Raw genomic sequence first — 19,090 nt, 5'->3', positions numbered from 1 at the left:
GGGAGGCAGCTTGGAAGCCCGGTGAGGACAGAAGACATCTTGGAAATTGAAATAACAATCGGGAATGTGAACAGATCGCTGATCCACGGGGCTTTCTACAGAGGTGGCACAGACAGTGATCTTTCTGGAACAAGATGTAATAGGGACAGGCAGAGCAGAAAGACATCCATTAAAACAATTTTCTCCCCATTTGAGGACCTCACCGGACTTCCACGAGATGACTGGACTGTGCAGCTCCAACCACGGACACCCTAGTACCACGTCAGCGGTGGATTCATCCAGAACCAGTAAATGAGTCTCCTCCGAGTGTAACAGTCCAACTTGCAGCGTCAATGGACCGGCCAGGAGGCTGACGAACCGTTGACTCAACGGCTTGCCGGTGATGGACTCAATCTGAAAGTTTGTCGGTGTACGGTTGGGAGACGGAGCTGATGACAGAGGGCGCCAGAGATGAAGTTCCCAGTGGAACCGGAATTGAGGAGGGCTGAGACTGACAGGGAAACATTGGCGGTAATGAGGTTCACAGTAGTGGTCAATGGTCGGCTCTTATATGTAGCTGGACAGATCACACTCACCAAAGGCCTGGCTGGACATGTAGGACACTTGGAGATGTAATGGTCGGCAGCTCCACAGTACAAGCACAGGCCGGTGGCCAACCGTCTTCTCTGTTCCGCTGGGGTTAAACACTGATGCTCTAATTGCATGGGTTCCTGTACTGGTTCTGGAGGGCTGACTGGCTCTGGTCGATGGAGATATGGCAGGCTCAGACACTGGTCCTGGTGCTCTTCAAGGCATGCGTGCGGACGGGTGGCGAAACGGATGGAAAGTTGGATTAAGCGCTCAAGACTGATGGAATCCTTGTATGCCACAAGATGCAACCGCACACGGGGATCCGAACCTTTCCAAAAAGGTGGTCAAGAGGGCTCGTTCATTCCATCCGCCGGCGGCTGCCAATGTACGGAACTGCAAGGCATACTCATGTACAGACATTTTATTTTGTTTTAATTGATAGAATTGCTCACCAACCGAAGAATCCCATGCCGGCCTTCCGAACACTTCCTTGAAGTGGGCCGTAAAACTGGAGAGGGAATCAAGACTCTCATTTTCTTGAGCATACAGGGTTTCCGCCCATCTTAGGGCCTCACCGCTCAACTGGGATACGATGAAGGCCACTCGTGATCGCTCAGTGGGGAATAAGCGCGGTTGCATCTCCAGGATCAGCGAGCCGTTGCAATCCTCCGCCGATCCAAAGAAGGGCGCTGGTTTGGCCATGGGACTGCTGAGGCAGGTGGGCTGGCGGATGCGGAAGCGGGCACCGGTGGAGGTGAGGGTAGCGATTGGCGCACCACATCCACCAGCTCCTGGAAGGGATCCGGGGAACTCATCTGGTGCTCATGGTGTTGGTCCGGTCTTCTGCCACGGGTACAGAGACTGCGGGAGACAAAGGTGTTAGTAAACTGCATTTATTAAGCACCAGAGAGCGTGACTGAAGTGAAGTGCAGGTGGACAGGTGAATGGGAGTCTTCGTGAGGGATATGGGAATCGCTGGAGAGATCGCCGGAGATAGACGCTGGAGATGACACGGAGGAGATCGCTGAAGAGTTCGCTGGAGAGTTCGCTGGAGACACACACACTTGGACACAGAGACGAGGAGATTCTGACAAGAGACTTGGAAGATCACTGGGATGCTTCGAGGGAGTCCTGAGGCAAAGCAAAGAGCGTTAGTACCTTCTCATAGACAAGACTGGACAGTGACTGAAGGGGTGTGTGTGTCTTTTGTGCTGTGGTAGATTGGGGTGGTGATGAAGGTCAGCTGTGTGTGATCAGAACTCTGGAGAGGGTGTGCGCAGTGATTGGGTGACGTTGGAGCCTGGCGTGTCTGTGACAAGTACAGCCCCGGGACTAGTACTATTGCATATAAAAAAGACATTTCACACACATAAATTTGTTGCACCATTCCTGTCGGATCCAATATAGAAGGCACAACATTGTGTCTGCAAATCCAGCACTTGAGACACACGTATAAGGTCTTCCCCACGTGAGCTGGAACTTCATTAAAAATAAATGAAGTATCACACATTCCTAATATTATGATCCAAAGGAAGCTTATGCAGCGACTGTGTTCTTCCACAATATATTTGCTACCTTCTTCCACATTGTTATTGCTGCTGGCTAGCGAGCTGATTCTCCATGAGCTCCATGAGTCGGTGGACGGGGCTTCTGAATTACATGTTCTGTAGAGGTGTGTTTTGTTGTGGGATGAAGTAAGGATAAAGCTCACGATCGCCTGGTGTCTATAAAAGCTTTTCTTTGACTAAAAAGGAAGTTTCCATCTCTGAAATTTACATGATAATCTTATATTATCATGACCTTTTATATATCAAAAGCTTAAGGGAAAGTTGATTTCTCAATTCATCACCCCTTTAAACATTTTGTTAGGCACTTTATTTTCACTTTTAGAATAAATGCTTGTCCGAAGTGATATGTGATGAGAAAAGGGAAGTGGTGCATCACATGATCTTAGCTTTAAAAGCTAACTGTACTGGATGAATAGTATAATTATAAACTAAACAAATTCTAAAAGCCTCAATATACTGGCAGTATAAATTCTTTTTCGCTCTTTGGTTAGGGGTAAATTAAAAAAACTAGAAATATGTGACAATAGGTATACTTTTAGCAAACATTCTGATGCCGCCCAAACTGCTAAAAGCCGCATTTAGATGATAATGTAGGGGAGAGTGGGGCACAATCTAATGCCTTTTGAATTTCTTAGTTTCCACATAGGGTTCAGAGTATTTATTTTTGCCATAGTAACGCGTTACTCTAATCTGACTACTTTTTTTCCAGTAACGAGTAATCTAACCTGTCACTATTTCCAAACCAGTAATCAGATTAAAGTTAACTGACCAAGTCACTGTGAGTTACTATTTTAGTCATTTTCCTTAGTAAAAACCGACAGCTTATCAAAATTCTCAGCCCGAGACTGGCTGGAGACCGTGTTTTTTATTTATTTATTTATTTTACATTGTTGCAACCATTAAAATAGTTCAGTTTTGTTTTTAATGTCAAAGTAGTTATATTTCGTTTTGTTTCTACTAATTAACCTTTTGATCCCGATTGTTGATCCTAATTAACCTTTTCTTAAATTAACCTAATTTAGAAAAATGTTCAGAGCAATTTTTTTTTTGTTAAATTAAAGTTTATATAGGCAAGACAATTCAAGAGTTGGTTTGAGAGACTAAATTGATTAAACATGTGGTTAACTCACTGTCGTCACATAAAAAAAATAAAACTTTAATTTATTAAAGTCATATTATTTTAAATAAACACAAAAAACAGAGATATAAAAAAATTAAACTTAAGAAATATACCTTTACTGTCACGTTACAGATACAGTAAAATAGGTGCAGAAGAAGATGACAATTTATTAACAAAAAGAAAACAAACTCAAAACCAAAATCCCACGAGGGAGAAAACACATAATCAGACTGTCACATAAAACTTAAAACATACCAAACAGAATTACAGGGGAAACCAGGAGACGTAGACAGAACAATGATCCAACCAAGACTGAAAAAAAACAAAAGAAGCTTATGAAGGGTAGAAATCAAAAGGGAATCAGTGAACACAGATGGGGCAATTAAAACACTAATCAGGTAACAAGGGGGAGGGATCAGACAATGACAGAGCACATGCCCAAAATTAAAAAAAAACACAAGTGCACACAAGACAGGAGCGGATACAAGATGCGGGAGGGACAGACAAGGGAGGGACAAGAGGGACAGACCAGGGAGGGACAGACCAGGGAGGGACAGACCAGGGGGACACGGGAGGGACAGACCAGGCAGGATGGGAGGGACAGACAAGGAAGGAACAGACAAGGGAGGGGTAAATAAGGGAGGAACGGGAAAAACAAAAAGTTCAGGAGGCCATGGTGGCCTGCAAAGTTCAAGCGCCCAGGGCAGGAGCAGAGCAAGATGCCCGGGTGGTGTGGAAAGAGACTCTGGACCACTGGAACACGATCCACCAGAACAGAAACCACCGGGACATGAACCACCGGAACTGGGATCCCCGGAACTGGGACCACCGGAACATGATCCACCAGAACTGGGACCACTGGTACACAATCCACCGGAACTGGGACCACCGGGACACGATTCACTGGAACTGGGACCACCGGGACATGAACCACCGGAACTGGGATCCCCGGAACTGGGACCACCGGAACACGATCCACCGGAACTGGGACCACTGGTACACAATCCACCGGAACTGGGACCACTGGGACACGATTCACTGGAACTGGGACCACCGGGACACGATCTGCCGGAACTGAGACCACCGGAACTGCCTCTGGGGCTTTGGATAAAGCCCTGTGCTCCTTCCAAGCATGCAGGACTGCCACCACAATTCCTTCAATCACAGCCCTGCAGGCCATTTCCAGACTCGGGACCACCTGAGTAGGGACCACTGGAACAGAGTTCACCGGAACTGGGAACACCGGAAAACAATCCCCCAGAACAGGAACCACCGGGACACGATCCACCGGAACTGGGATAACCGGAACTGCCTCCGGGGCTTCGGATAAAGCCCTGTGCTCCTTCCAAGCATGCAGGACTGCCACCACGAAGCATCCCATCACAGCCCTCTAGGCCATTTCCGGACTAGGGACCACCAGAGTAGGGGCCACTGGAACACGATCCACAGGAACTGGGACCACCAGAACAAGATACAACGGAACTCGGACCACCGGAACACGATCCACCGGAACTTGGACCACCAGAACACGATCCACTGGCACAGGGACCACCAGAGCTGGGACCATCGGAACACAATCCACCAGAACTCGAACCACCGGAACACGATCCACCGGAACAGGAACCACCGGAACACGATCCACCGGAACAGGGACCACCGGAACACGATCCACCGGAACTGGGACCAACGTCACAAGGACCACTGGAGTAGTGGATAACCCCCTGTGCTTCTCCCTAGAATGCAGGACTGTCACCACAAAGCATCCCATTACTGCCCTCCAGGCCGTGTCTGGACTCGGGACCACCAAAACATGATCCACCGGAACTGGGACCATCGGCACAGAAACTGCCGGAGTTGTGGATAACACCCTGTGCTTCTCCCAAGCATGCAGGACTGGCACCACGAAGCCTCACATTACAGCCCTCCAGGCCATGTCTGTGCTCGGGACTCCCGGACTCGGGACCCCGGAACTGGCAACTAAATACACTAAAGTTTTAAACCATGTGGGTTACAACTAAGCCTGGTAAACTCTCCCCTACATATGTTCTGCATGCTTTCCTTTAAAAAAAAACACATGCAACAAAAATGACAGTGGTGAGAAAACAGCAGTTAAGAAAGCATCTGATCAGAGTGACATGTTTGCACAAGCCCTGCAATTTGGCACTCTAGTCCAGTGATTCTCAACTCTGGTCCTGGGGACTTGCCACTCTGCACATTTTGTATGTCTCCCTTATTTAATAAAGTTCAATTCATGGAGCTCTCTCTTAATGAGCTGATGATCTAAATCAGGTGTGTTTAATAAAGAAGATGGGGCTGGAGTTGAGAACCACTGCTCTAGTGAGGTCATGTCTTTTTATCTATAAAGCAAGCAGCTTTAGAATATTCAACACAAAAAAACAATGGCAGTGTCTCGTTCGGTTAGAATAACAACTTCAATGTCTACTATAATTTATGTTATTCAACTGTGAATTCATGTTTTTACTTGTGGACGTCTGATGGACTGAATAGAAGAAATGAACCAGTGGAGTACCAGAGCACACCTACAAATTACATAATCACAGAGCGAAATGCAATTCTGCATCCTGTGTATAGCAAGTTTTTATGGAGTCTTCTCCTGCATGTGATCCAAAATGCTGGGACAGGCACCAGCATCTCCACGACCCTACTTGTAGTTGGATAGATAGATGGATGTCCCTGAATGTCTAATTTGGTTTGGTCTGTGCTTGTGATATCTAACCTGTTATGGATCAAATCTAGTGTCCATTGTTTTTTTTTTGTTTTTTTAATTATACATAGACTGTATCTACTGTGGTATAAACACTATAGAAAAATCCCTACCAACTGACAAATTTCTGTCACATGCACATATATACTGTTATTCACTATATATTTGTATTGTTATGAGATTTGTCAATGGACATCTCTGTTTCTGAACGGATAAAAGGGACCTCTGGTTACTTCTGGAATACCAGTCTCTGCTTGTGTAATGCCATTGGGAACCCTGACTGTGAAATTTGGGCTACATCAGAGAGCATGCTGGGAGAACACTCAGAATAGCCAATGGCTATGGAGCATGAATAGAGTGATGCAGAAGGTTAGTCCCTCATATTCTCTATTTAAATGTCTGATTCATTCTTTACTCCATGGCAGCTCTCTACACCTCCTGTTGTTCTACGGTTCTTTTGGTATTGTAATGATGGACCACATCTTAGACTGTGTGAGTGTGTGTGTCTGACAATGCTGCTTTGTCTCCTACAGAGTGCTGGAGCTCACAATAGATCTTTTATCCAGTGAGTGTTGTGTTTCCAGACTGCAGTCTGCCTTTTCAAGTCAAAAGTGTGACAGCTTGCAGTGGCCTTACTCCACACACACACACACACACGCACACGCACACGCACGCACACACACACACACACACACACACACACACACACACACACACACACACACACACACACACACACACACACACACACACACACACACACACACGCACACTTTTGCCCTTTCTCTTCTCTTTTTCACCCATCCATTGATACTCATACTGTTACATCTTGGTTGCATCACTACTCTAAACTAATATGCCCATTCCTCAAAATAACATAGTTCCTTTTAAGATGATTCCAGGTTGTATACAAGTTAATCTCTATGGACTGGATTTGTGGCATGCAATAAATACCACAGAAAATTAGCAGCGCACCCTGATTTTACGCCCTGGGTCAACATATTTTGTTGCTGAAACAACATTCCTAACCATATATCCCTACCCCTAAACCTAACTCTGCACATGAGTTATCCCTAAAATCAGAGGGAAATGATAGGTATATAACACTGATGTTGAGGCACCTAACCATGGTTGTAAGTTGTAATCAGGTTTTTCAAATGAACCACAAGAGAATTGTAACAAGAGGGAAGATGTAGCATTGCTAGTTGAATCACTTAAAACGTATTTTACAGTGTTCTTGTTACAAAGTCATGTTACATGTACTTACTGTAGTAATAACACTAAATTATACATAACTACATGCAACTAACCCTAAATCAAACCCCAATCCTGGAGCTGATGAAACCCTAATACTTGTTGCCTAGCAGTGTTTATAAATGTCATTCCCAGATAATGTTGACATTGTTTTCTATTAGCTAAAAATAAACAAAGATTATATTTAATTGAAATTAAAATATATCAAATAAAAGAGAAAGAACATATGCTCTTTGCCATTGTATCTTGCTGTGGCCAAAGCACAAGCCTCAGGCTAGCTGGGTTCACAGAACTATTCAGTGAAGCTCACAGTGAAGACCGCTGGTTGGTGTGGGAGCTGAGGTTGGAGAAGGTCAATTTCCATCTGTATTTTCGGCTGAAGAGAACTCTGTGTGATTACTAAGGAGAAAACAAACACCAAGCCATCCCCCCAAAGAAAAACTGGCATATTTTTTTTAGTATAGCTTCATGAGAGATATAATAATATGAATTGGCTTTTCTTTTTTCGTTTGGATGGCTTTTTCAAACACCTACATTTATTGGCACCAATTTGTTCATTCTTGAATTTAAGGTTTGCCTGGATACTAGTGATTAGATTTATTGTTTTATTTAGATTTATGGACTGCTGCCTCGAACTTGAGAATGTTAGAACAGAATGACTGTACGCTACCTGTGAGGTGGCTCAGGTGTGACATAAAAAAAAAAAAAAAAAAAAAAAAATATATATATATATATATATATATATATATATATATATATATATATATATATATATATACAGTATATTTTGGTTGTATTGCAACAAAGTGTAAACAATTGGGAAAAACAGCAACTCAGCCACAAAGTGGTGGGCCACGTAAAATCGCAGAGCGGGGCCAGTACATGCTGAGGCACACAGTGTGCAGAAGTCGCCAACTTTCTGCAGTCAATAGCTACGAACCTCAAAACTTTGTGTGGTCTTCAGATTAACTCAAGAACATTGCGTAGAGAGCTTCGTGGAATAAGTTTCCATGGCCGAGCAGCTGCATCCAAGCCTTACATCACCCAGTGCAATGCAAAGTGTTGGATGCAGTGTTGTAAAGCATGCTGTCACTGGACTCTAGAGCAGTGGAGACGTGTTCTCTGGAGTGACGAATCAAGCTTCTCTGTCTGGCAATCCGATGGACGAGTCTGGTGTTGGTGGTTTCCAGAAGAACGGTACTTGCCTGGCAGCATTGTGCCAAGTGTAAAGTGTGACGGAGGGGGGGATTATGGTGTGGGTTGTTTTTCAGGAGAAGGGCTTGGCCCCTTAATTCCAGTGAAAGAAACTCTTAATGCTTTAGCATACCAAGACATTGGGACCCCCTCCTGTTCCAACATGACAGCACACCAGTGCACAAAGAATGTTCCATAAAGACATGAATGAGTAAGGTTGGTGTGGAGGATCTTGACCTCAACCCAATAGAACACCTTTAGGATGAATTAGAGTTGAGACTGCAAGCCATGTCATCTCTTCCAACATCAGTGCCTGATCTAACAAATGCGCTTCTAAAACAATGGTCAAAAATTCATATAAACACACTCCTAAAACTTGTGGAAAGCCATTCCAGAAGAGTTGAAGCTGTTATAGCTGCAAAGGGTGGGCCAACTCCATAATAAACCCTATGGATTAATAATGGGATGTCATTAAATTTCATGTGCATGTAAAGGCAGGTGTCCCAAAACTTTTGGAAATATAGTGTATATACTGTATATTCACATGCGTAGGTTACTTTTCTTGCACACCCGAGTCTGTGTTGCTTTCACATTTAAGTGAATTGCGGCACAGTCAGAGCGCAAGTTGTGCAACCAAACTCAGACCACCTGCTTCAGGCAGTCTCGATATTCGGTACCAAAGAGCTCTGAGTACTTTTTCATAAAGAGATCTATTTACTTAATTCCTGAAAGAATGCAGAATGCAACAAATCAAATGAATGAATGACTCAATGACTTACTCCATTAGACATTTATCGGCAGTTCGCCACCTACTGGTAGTTTTAGTTTCTTATTTAGAGTATAAATTAATTAAAAATATTTTAATAGTGCTATAAAAACAAACATTAAAGGTATAGTTCACCCCCAAACATTTTTTTTTCTGAAGCTACTTTTTGTAATGTATTTACACAATAATGACTTTAAATTACTGTTTGACAGTATTATAATAATAATAATTTATCAGACAAATTTGATGTGTGATTCATTTGCGATTAATTAGATGAATTAATCACCATGTAATTAATTGATTAGATTAAATATGTTAATCGCTTAACAGCCCTTACTAAAATTCAATTATAACAAAAATGAAAAATATCTCAATGATATAAAAACATCTAACAATAAACACTAAGTCAAAAGATAGGAGTGACCTTCATAATATTCATGATGAAATTTGAGAATAATACACCCAAAACAAACAATTGAAATAATAATACAATTATCTATCTCTTGCTCTCTGTGCACCTTCCTAACTCTCTTTCTTTTTCTTAGTCTCTTTCTTTCAATTTGTGTGTCTCTCTGCAGCTGCTCTGTGGTTTACTCCAGCTGATCAGCCTTTTGGGTTCTTTACAATCTGCCCCCCAGCTGCCTCAATTAGAGTCACGATCTTATGGGCCATCCCGCTCCAAGGACAGAGCTGTCTCTCTCTCACACTGTCTCTCTCTAGCCAGCAGATGGTTAATGATTCATGGATGGGATTGGTAGCTGTGCGCACGTGTTTTGGTGAGTGTAGCATTTCTGAGGACGTTCCAAGGTGTGTTTTTGTGCATGTACGTGTGAATGCTCGGAATGGGGGATGGTAGGTTAAGGTGACTTGAACTCAAAAACATGTTTTTGTATTTCCCACCTCTGATTGCTGACATAGCTGGAATCTTTTAAAATACAGATTCTCATTATATCTCATGGGTTTATCCATTCATTCATTCATTCATTCATTCATTCATTCATTCATTCATTCATTCATTCATTCACACAACTCCATGCATCCTGGTGCTACATTTACATACAAAACTTTGACATTATGTTTGATCATGTCTCTTTTTGATTTAATTTTTGTGTCATTTGGCTTACAAGTTTAGATCGGAAACCCAGTTTTTGCTTATGTAGTGCATAATAAGAGGAAGTGACTGGGCATGGGGGGCTCTAAGGAAGATAACACACTTCAGCAATGTGGCCGCTGTCAATCTAACAATGATCATTTGAGTTGTTTGGTGCATGGGTGTGTGTGTGTGTGTGTGTGTGTGTGTGTGTGTGTGTGTGTGTGTGTGTGTGTGTGTGTGTGTGTGTGTGTGTGTGTCTGTGTGTGTGTGTGTGTGTGTGTGTGTGTGTGTGTGTGTGTGTGTGTGTGTGTGTGTGTGTGTGTGTGTGTGTGTGTGTGTGTGCGTGTGCGCACACCTCCTCCAATCCACTCTGGTCTCATCCTCCTAAAAACAGAAACACAATAGCCCCTATGAGAGAAAAAGAGAAGTGCTCACATTGTGAGCAGCCAACTTTCCTTGTGGAAACAAAGAGGAGATGGAGAGAGACAATGGAGACAGTCAATGTAGTCAAACAGAGTGACACACCTCTAGAGCAGAAAAGACAGATAAAAATCAAATGGCTCATTTACATGAAAAGCCTGTGGACAATATAGCTTCTGCCTGCATATGAAAATCGCACTCTGACTCTCAGAAGAGCCAGAGGCTCCATTATGGAAAATTAATGGATGGTTCACCTCAAAGTGTGCTCAGCAACAGCCCATTTACTGATCTAAACATGATCCAACTAAGACCAAATGCATCATTAACTCTTAGATTTTGCTGCCAAATATTTGGCACATATACCCAATTATTTTGCATCCTTATACTCTTAAAAGAATGAAGCTTGTTGTTTGCATTGTCAGACAGCAGTATAACAAAATAAAAAGGCAGTTTGTGGGCCCTTTAAATAACTTTTGAATGGCAGGGTGTATTTCTATATTTACTTCCATCCAAGCAACACTACATTCAAGATGTACAGAGGCATTATTATCATCATGCACATTCCCTGGAAATCAAACTCATGATCTTCACATTGCATTGCCACACTCATCCAGTTCATCTGTTTGAATGAGGTCTGATATTCCACAACATTTTTGGAATTTGCTTTCCTGAGGTGAGTTTTGATGATTTACCTGCACATAATTTATTAGAGATAGAGACTTACTACTTACTTGGTTAAGTGATCTAGTGAGGAAACAAACAAATAACAAACAAACAAACAAATGTCTCAGTCTCCCGAGACCTGTATGTTTCTGTCTTCATAATTTATTTAATGGATAGGCTGAGCTCTAGCCAGCCTCCCATTGTAAAGACAGTAGGTAACTTGATCTGAAGGCAGATTCAAGCTGTCAACTATCACACTTTCATTAAGCACCATCCATTGATATCTCAGTAAAAGTGCGGAACTGTAGTTCTGCCAGAAAGACTCGAGAGAATAAATACTGTGACAATTATCCATTTATTAACAACCCAGCTAGCAATAAAGTATTTTGGCATAGGCCCCATCCGTGCCTCGCAATCAGAGGGTACGGACTCTGCATATCCTGCCTTAAGACTAAGGCAGAGGCGCAAAAGACCCCCCCCCCCCCCCCCCCGTGAAGTATGGATGGGGGTGGGGTGGGGTGGATGTAGGGAGGGATTTGACTTGAAGGTGGTGGGGAGGATGGCGGTGAATTGGGGTGTCAGCATCTGCGAACTCAAACATGAGTAAGTACCTCTCTTTTATGCCCAAGTATTAGAATGTGATTGGATAAAAAGTTGAAGTGGCATAACAATTAAGTCTTTCCGGCAGAACTTATGCTAAAGCTTTCATGTCTTGGTAAATCTTTAAATATTTTCCATTTGCCCTATGTGACATCGGTTTTCAACACACATTAAGTTTTTTCTCATTTATAAACACTATGGACTGGGCTCAAAGCACAACGCTGGGGAATTTTTAAGTTAATCTTGATCATTATACCTTTGGGAGTACAGTTTATAGAAAAACAAAACAACAACAATAAAATAAAAAAAAACGGATTGGTGCTTGCAACACGGAGCTATTACAATTAATGCCCGGAGCCCCCACTCAACTAAAACGGCAGTTATGGGGGCATACACGTAAAGGGTGTCTTTGTGCCTCTTAATAGACACAAAATGCAATTAAAATGTCTGTCCAACATGAACAGGGCCCTTACATGACAACGAGATGCGTATAGCCACTTAGCCATTGTTTAAATTCACCTAAATAGCGTTTTAGACGGCTAGCACACGCACAGAGCTCAGTCATCTGCTCATGAGTTCTCATCAGTTATCTCAGCAAAACATGTCTCAGTTCAGTGAACTGTTGGAGTTACAACATATAATTCAAGATATTAGTTTATTTCTATGCCACTTACGTCAGAAAAGCCACTTATGTCAGAAAGTGAGTAACTAAAGTAACTTGTGGAATCAGCGCTGATTTGAGACGTAAACCATTTAGAGTGATTCAGTCCGATTTGGTGAACTGGTTCGACCGGTTCACTTAAAAGAACCGGTTAAAAAGAAAGATTTGTTCATGAACCGGACATCACTAGAGTGATGATCGGCTCACAAGTGAAGAAAAAATGGTTCGCGTTTGTACCTTTCCAAATTGTGGCAAAAGAATGTGAACATTTGCAGTAAACACTTTGACAAGGATGACTAACTTACAGAGACACAACACAGCGGGGCTGGTTGGAAAAAAAACAATTCCGTGGTCGAAGACGGGTGCAACCACTGTGGAGGTAATGTAAACTTTATTTATCCTTCTATTTGAGCACCCATGTCTTGAGGAAAGATGTGCAGTAATAAAATAATCATGCTTTACACACTACGATCTTCCCAACTGGACTATTTGCCTTTTTTTCCGGCTACACTGAGTTCTAACAGGACTGCAGCGTGAGATACAGCTAGCCGTCTAAAACGTCATGTAAGGGCCCTGTTCATGTTGGACTGACACTTTTATTGCATTTTGTGTCTGTTAAGAGGCACAAAGACACCCTTTACGTTTGTGCCCCCATAACTGCCGTTTTAGCTAAGTGGGGGCTCTGGGCATTAACTGTAACAGCTCTGTGTTGCAAGCACCAATCCCATTTTGTTTTATTTTTCTAAAGACTGTACTCACAAAGGTATAGCAAATAAGATTAAAGGTGCCCTAGAATGAAAAACTGAATTAACCTTGCCATAGTGAAATAATAGTCAAACACCATTGCCTCCTACTTATGTAAATCTCATGAATCAAAAACACCACGGAAAAATAAGTGCTTCTCAAAATAAGGCCAGCCGTGACGCAAGCGTTGGGGATCATTTATGTACACGCCCCCAACATTTGCATCTGTCCAAACATGTTCATTTTCAGGGGGAACTGCCAAAGCCGTACAGTAATGCTAGTACAGTAACAATAGGAAACACCAAGTACCATACAAAACTAAATAGTGTGTCTAATGACAAAGGTTAATATTATTTTGTATTACAAAATACAACCGTAGATAAGTATGTTGCTTACAGATCGTTCACTCGATCCTTCTAGCAAACGTCACCTTTTTCACCACATAAGTTAAAACAACAAATATAAGTTATATATTTATATTTTTGAGGACTGAAGTAGGCCTATGATGTTTTTGCATGCTTGTATTCAGAGTACAACACAGTCAGTGCGTAGCCTATAAGTGAATAACGTTATATAAACATGCAATATCATTGACAAAGTCAAAGACAAGTCTAAAATGTAGACTGAATGACACTTTAAGCAGAACTTCTTACTTGCAGATCGTGTAGCTAGTGCTGGCTACTTGACTGTTCATAATAATTCATGATACCAGACCAGTGTATTCCCAGTGTATTTACTCAAGAACTCAATTTGTCTACTTCATCCACCACTGGGAACCAGTTTGCCACTTTGGGGTTTGTGATCATTAGCTTCAGCCATCAACTGAAGTGAAGGTTTGAGTGATAAATCAGTATTTAACTTGACGAAAATATATTTATTCAGTGTTATCCACATATTTCACCTGCAGCAGCATTGTGAACTTTTTTAATGATACATTTTGCCATTAACTTTTAAATTCATAATTATATTAAAATTCCAAACACATGAGGGGAGTCTTTGTATTAAAAACCCACACATGGCAAATCACCGTGCGACTACATTTCTCTCTGATACAGTAGCAAATTAAACCGAATGTAGAGGATGAATCTGAGGAATCTGACTATGATGAATCTGGTGAATCTGATGATGATTGACAAGGCAGTTAAACGGGGCCGGGATGAACATAACTAAGTGACAGAGTACGTTAAAAATGACAAAGTAGTATGTCCCAAAGCTTGCATACTTTTCTGCTACACACTCAAAAGTACTTTTTCTTCACAAAAAGAGTACATACTTTTAGGACGTAGTATAAGTAGGCGATTTAGGCAGGTGTTCCTCAAGGTTCTGTATTGGCCTCTACCTTATTTTTATAATTAATATCTCCCAAGCTATCTGCAGTGAGAAAACTTTTATTCATTTATATGCAGATGACATGATTCTTTACTCCATAGGATCATCAAATGAGAAAGTTTTAAAATAGATACAGGATAGTTTAAATAGTATTTAAGAAGCGTTTCATGTATTACATTAGGTTCTGAATAGCACAAAAACAAAGATAATGTGGTTTGAAAAGAATCTGTGTAACATCTTTGAATAGGGTATCCTCACACATATCTCAGAATATGGCTTGATAGCTCTTTAACTTTCACTGATCACATAATGAATCTTCAGAAAAAAGTTCAATCAAGGCTTGGTTTCTTATATCGAAATAAATCTGTCTTTACTCAGTCATCCAGGAAATATCTTGTTGAAACTACAGTTTTACCATTATTTGACTACGGAGACATAGTTTATAGAAACTATCGTAAAGGGACTCTTGAACAATTAGATGTATTGTGCCATACAGCCATTCGATTTATTACCAATGCACCTTACATAACACATCATTCGATTTATTACCAATGCACCTTACATAACACATCATCAAAGCTTCATTCCCTTTTAAATTGGACATAATTACACATCAGATGGGAAATACACTGGTGTGTTTTAATTTATAAAGTCCTGTTAGGTTTATCAATAAAATATCTTTAAGAATTGCATTTCTTAAGAATTGCTTAAGAAAATATCTTTAAGAATAAAGGCTTTATTCCCTTTTAAATTGGACATCATTACACATCAGATGGGAAATACACTGGCGTGTTTTCATTTATAAAGTCCTGTTAGGTTTATTAATAAAATATCTTTAAGAATTGCTTCTACCTTGTATTAGTACATATAAAACCAAATCATCTCATCAAATTCTTTTAACTATCCCAAAAAAGAAAACCGCTTATGACCGTTTTATGACCAGCACATTTATCTTCCTCTTTAGACCATGGGACCTTCCTAGATATGCTTATGATATGTTAATGTCTTTGTCTGTGGTTGAGGAAAGTTCCTAAGTGCTTCCACATTATTTGGATCCTTCCTCCACCTAGCTCAAGCACTTGATCTTATTGCAGTTGCCAAGGGCAATTCTGCAAAGTCTCAGCTTCACAAATCAATAAAGAAAAGCATTTTGCAGTGTATTCACAACAGTACTGTAAATACAATGACATATGTAAAAACATGCAGTTTATTTAAATGTGATTACAGTGTAACAAAACATAGACACAAGCAGTACAAGCATAAAATCTAAGCTAAGTGCAAAATAGTTTCTTCTTTTTGATGGTTTGCTTAGAACAATCCACTAATTTGTAAAACATGACAAATACTACTTGGGTCGTTCCGCATGAATTCCCTGTTGGTATCTAAAACATATTGCTTGCTTTGGATAGGTTTTCAATTTCCCAACTGCTAGAAGACTCCAATTTCACAGCACAAATGGAAAAGCACCTATGTTTCCATTTACCCCACAATGCAGCATCTTATCTCTGAAAATAGGCCTGTCTTTATTTCCTGTTGCTCTGGCACACGGCACAAGCCATTGTCACCTCGCAAAGTTACACCTCTGCCTGCGGCTGGTTTGGGATGAAAAGTTAAGTTCTTATCTACAAACATGTGGGTGTTGAGACAGTACTGATTTTGGATCTGCAAGCCAAAGAACTTAACCTACCTTTATAGCAATGTTATAATTTAGTTGAATGGTTTTGTGAAGTCAGATCATTCTAAATTAGCATATATTTTCTTGTTACCTAAACCCAAACCTAAACCTGCATTTCCTTACTGAGAATTTGGTTCATTGTTCTGTGTCCAAACTGTTACATTTCTTTCAAACTTGAAAGGTGCCTTCTTCCCACTGCTGTTTTCAGATCTTTGCACAAGTTTTAAATGTAATATTGATCTAGACTAGACTGGAAGTTGGCTTTTGCAATCCAAAAGGGATTGGTATTATTCTGAAAGTTGTATTTAAGGTGCCAGTAAATCAACACAAAACCTGGCCAATGTTTGACTGAAGGAAAGATGTTATTTTCATATTTTTTTTAAAATATTTTTTCCAGTCCAAATATCAAAAAAATAAATAATATTTTACTAGACAACAATGACACAAGAAGTACAATGTACAATGACATAAGATGTTTTTTCTTGTTTTCTGGGGGGAAAACAATGAAGTGAGTTTTTTTTAGACATTTAGACTGGATAAAAGACAAAAATACCAAATAAGAAAAGCATATATATATATATATATATATTTATATATATTTGGTTTTTTGCAGTGTATCTTAATTTTGACCTCAGTATGTGCAAAAAGTTACTATTATAACATATTGTATTTTAAGTTTTCAATCATAAAGACTGGAGAATAAAACAATGGGGAATAGAGGTTCATAAGTCTTCATATTTAATATCCATGTGATGCACTCTCACTAGTCACTCTCACTAGTCGAGTTAGTCAAAGCCAAAGCGTAGTTTCTCTATTAAAGAATGGTGTGACAACCTCCTGCTAATTTCAAAGCATCATGCTAATACAGCTAAACAATGGGTGACAGTGGTGGGGTAGGTTTTAACGTGTTTAGAAACAACCATCCACTTACACATAACTAAAAAAACATTTTTTTTGTGATTTTAATAATTCTACACAATACCTATGCTTATGTTAATTTGCTCTTACTCTCTCTCTCTCTCTCTCTCTCTCTCTCTCTCTCTCTCTCTCACACACACACACACACACACACACACACACACACACACACACACACACACACACACACACACACACACACACACACACACACACACACACACACACACACACACACACACACACACACACATACGGTGGGCATTTCCATAACACCACAAAGGACACTTTGTGGCATTTAGTGAGGCAAGAATAATTGCATAGGGCTCTGGTGTACTTACAACTACAATTTTGTCCATCATATCAATGCTATCATGATGCAGTTATTCTAAAATAGCCTCCTCTAATCATTGCCAGACAATTTGATCTATGATATATATTGATGTAGACCTAAGTGTAACAGAAGAGGCAAACAAAATGGTTCACAGTATTTGTATTCATTCAAGATATCGGTTTCAAAAACTGACCAATGAGATGAACCTGTCTTGCGAAGTGCACAGTCTCTGAAAACATAACATTTCTGGACTTTTGGAAATAACAGGAATACATAAACAAACAAATAATGAATGTGAAAAATAAATAAATACACATTTTAGTTCTTAACAAAGAAGTGCACCCTCTGCTCAGGCAGCTCTTTGTCAAGAACTGAAATGTATATTTATTTATTTTTCGCATTCATTAGTTGTTTATTCGTGAATATTTCTGTTATATAGACTGGTGATGCTTGACTGCATGATAGACTTTATAAAGCTCTGCAGTGGAGATTGTGTCATCCTGAGGTGATGTTGCTTCTTGAAAAAATGACTGTGGCGGAGAGGGTGTGGTTTAATGAGGTCTGAACAAAAATGTAGAGTTGGAGAAAGATCGCTGTGATCAAGTTATATTGAACTAAGTTGTTGAGAGCACTGTGAGCATGAGTTTATTTTGTTTGTATCTGAGAGCTCTGAATAAACCCAGTCCCAGTCACGCCGACCCTGTCTTCTTCCTCCTTCCTCCTTCCTCCTTCCTCCTTAGGCTTTCCCCTGACTACTACTTCACAGTGACACGTGTGCTTTTTGATATAAATTCATGCTCTTTTGTCCATTTCGGATTAATTGAGGTCTGAAATTTCGTCATGTTAGCATTATGCTATGACGTGTCCTGGAGGCTTGTTTATGTTTTTAACCAATTCTGCGCAACTCAAAAAATGAGGACAAATAAGTGTCCGGCTTGAGGCTACGCTGGACAGAGGGCTTAAAATCCGGAATGTCCGACCAAAATCCTTACGTATGGACACCCTACCCGCACACACATACATACACACCCATACAAATTTGCACGTACAGACATGCACAAACAAACACACACCATATTCACACACATTTTATTTTTGCAGCCATTAATTTAAAATAAAACTGTTGTTGTGTCATATTATTTGCAGTTTTTGTGCATTTTGTCTACCTGTTACAACTTACCTCAGTATGTGTTACAACCTACCCCGGTAGTGGGTAGGTTCTAACAAAGGACCAATTTGTATTTGTTATCATCTCACAAAGTCTGTGAAGATGTCTATAGTTTAAGATTTTTTTTTATTTTGCCATAGTAGACAAATGTTGGTACTTTGCCTAAAAGTTTCAGATGTGTAGCTAAAAAAGGGTAGTCTCCCCTATCAAATTTAGACTATATCTCACACAAGACCATGCTTGACCACAGTAAACCACCAGCTGTCCAACTTTCAACATGGTCTGTGC

The sequence above is a fragment of the Pseudorasbora parva genome, chromosome 19, assembly GCF_024679245.1.
Source record: "Pseudorasbora parva isolate DD20220531a chromosome 19, ASM2467924v1, whole genome shotgun sequence".
Taxonomy (NCBI): Eukaryota; Metazoa; Chordata; class Actinopteri; order Cypriniformes; family Gobionidae; genus Pseudorasbora; species Pseudorasbora parva.
The sequence above is the reverse complement of the archived record's forward strand: the minus strand, read 5'-3'. Positions refer to the sequence as shown.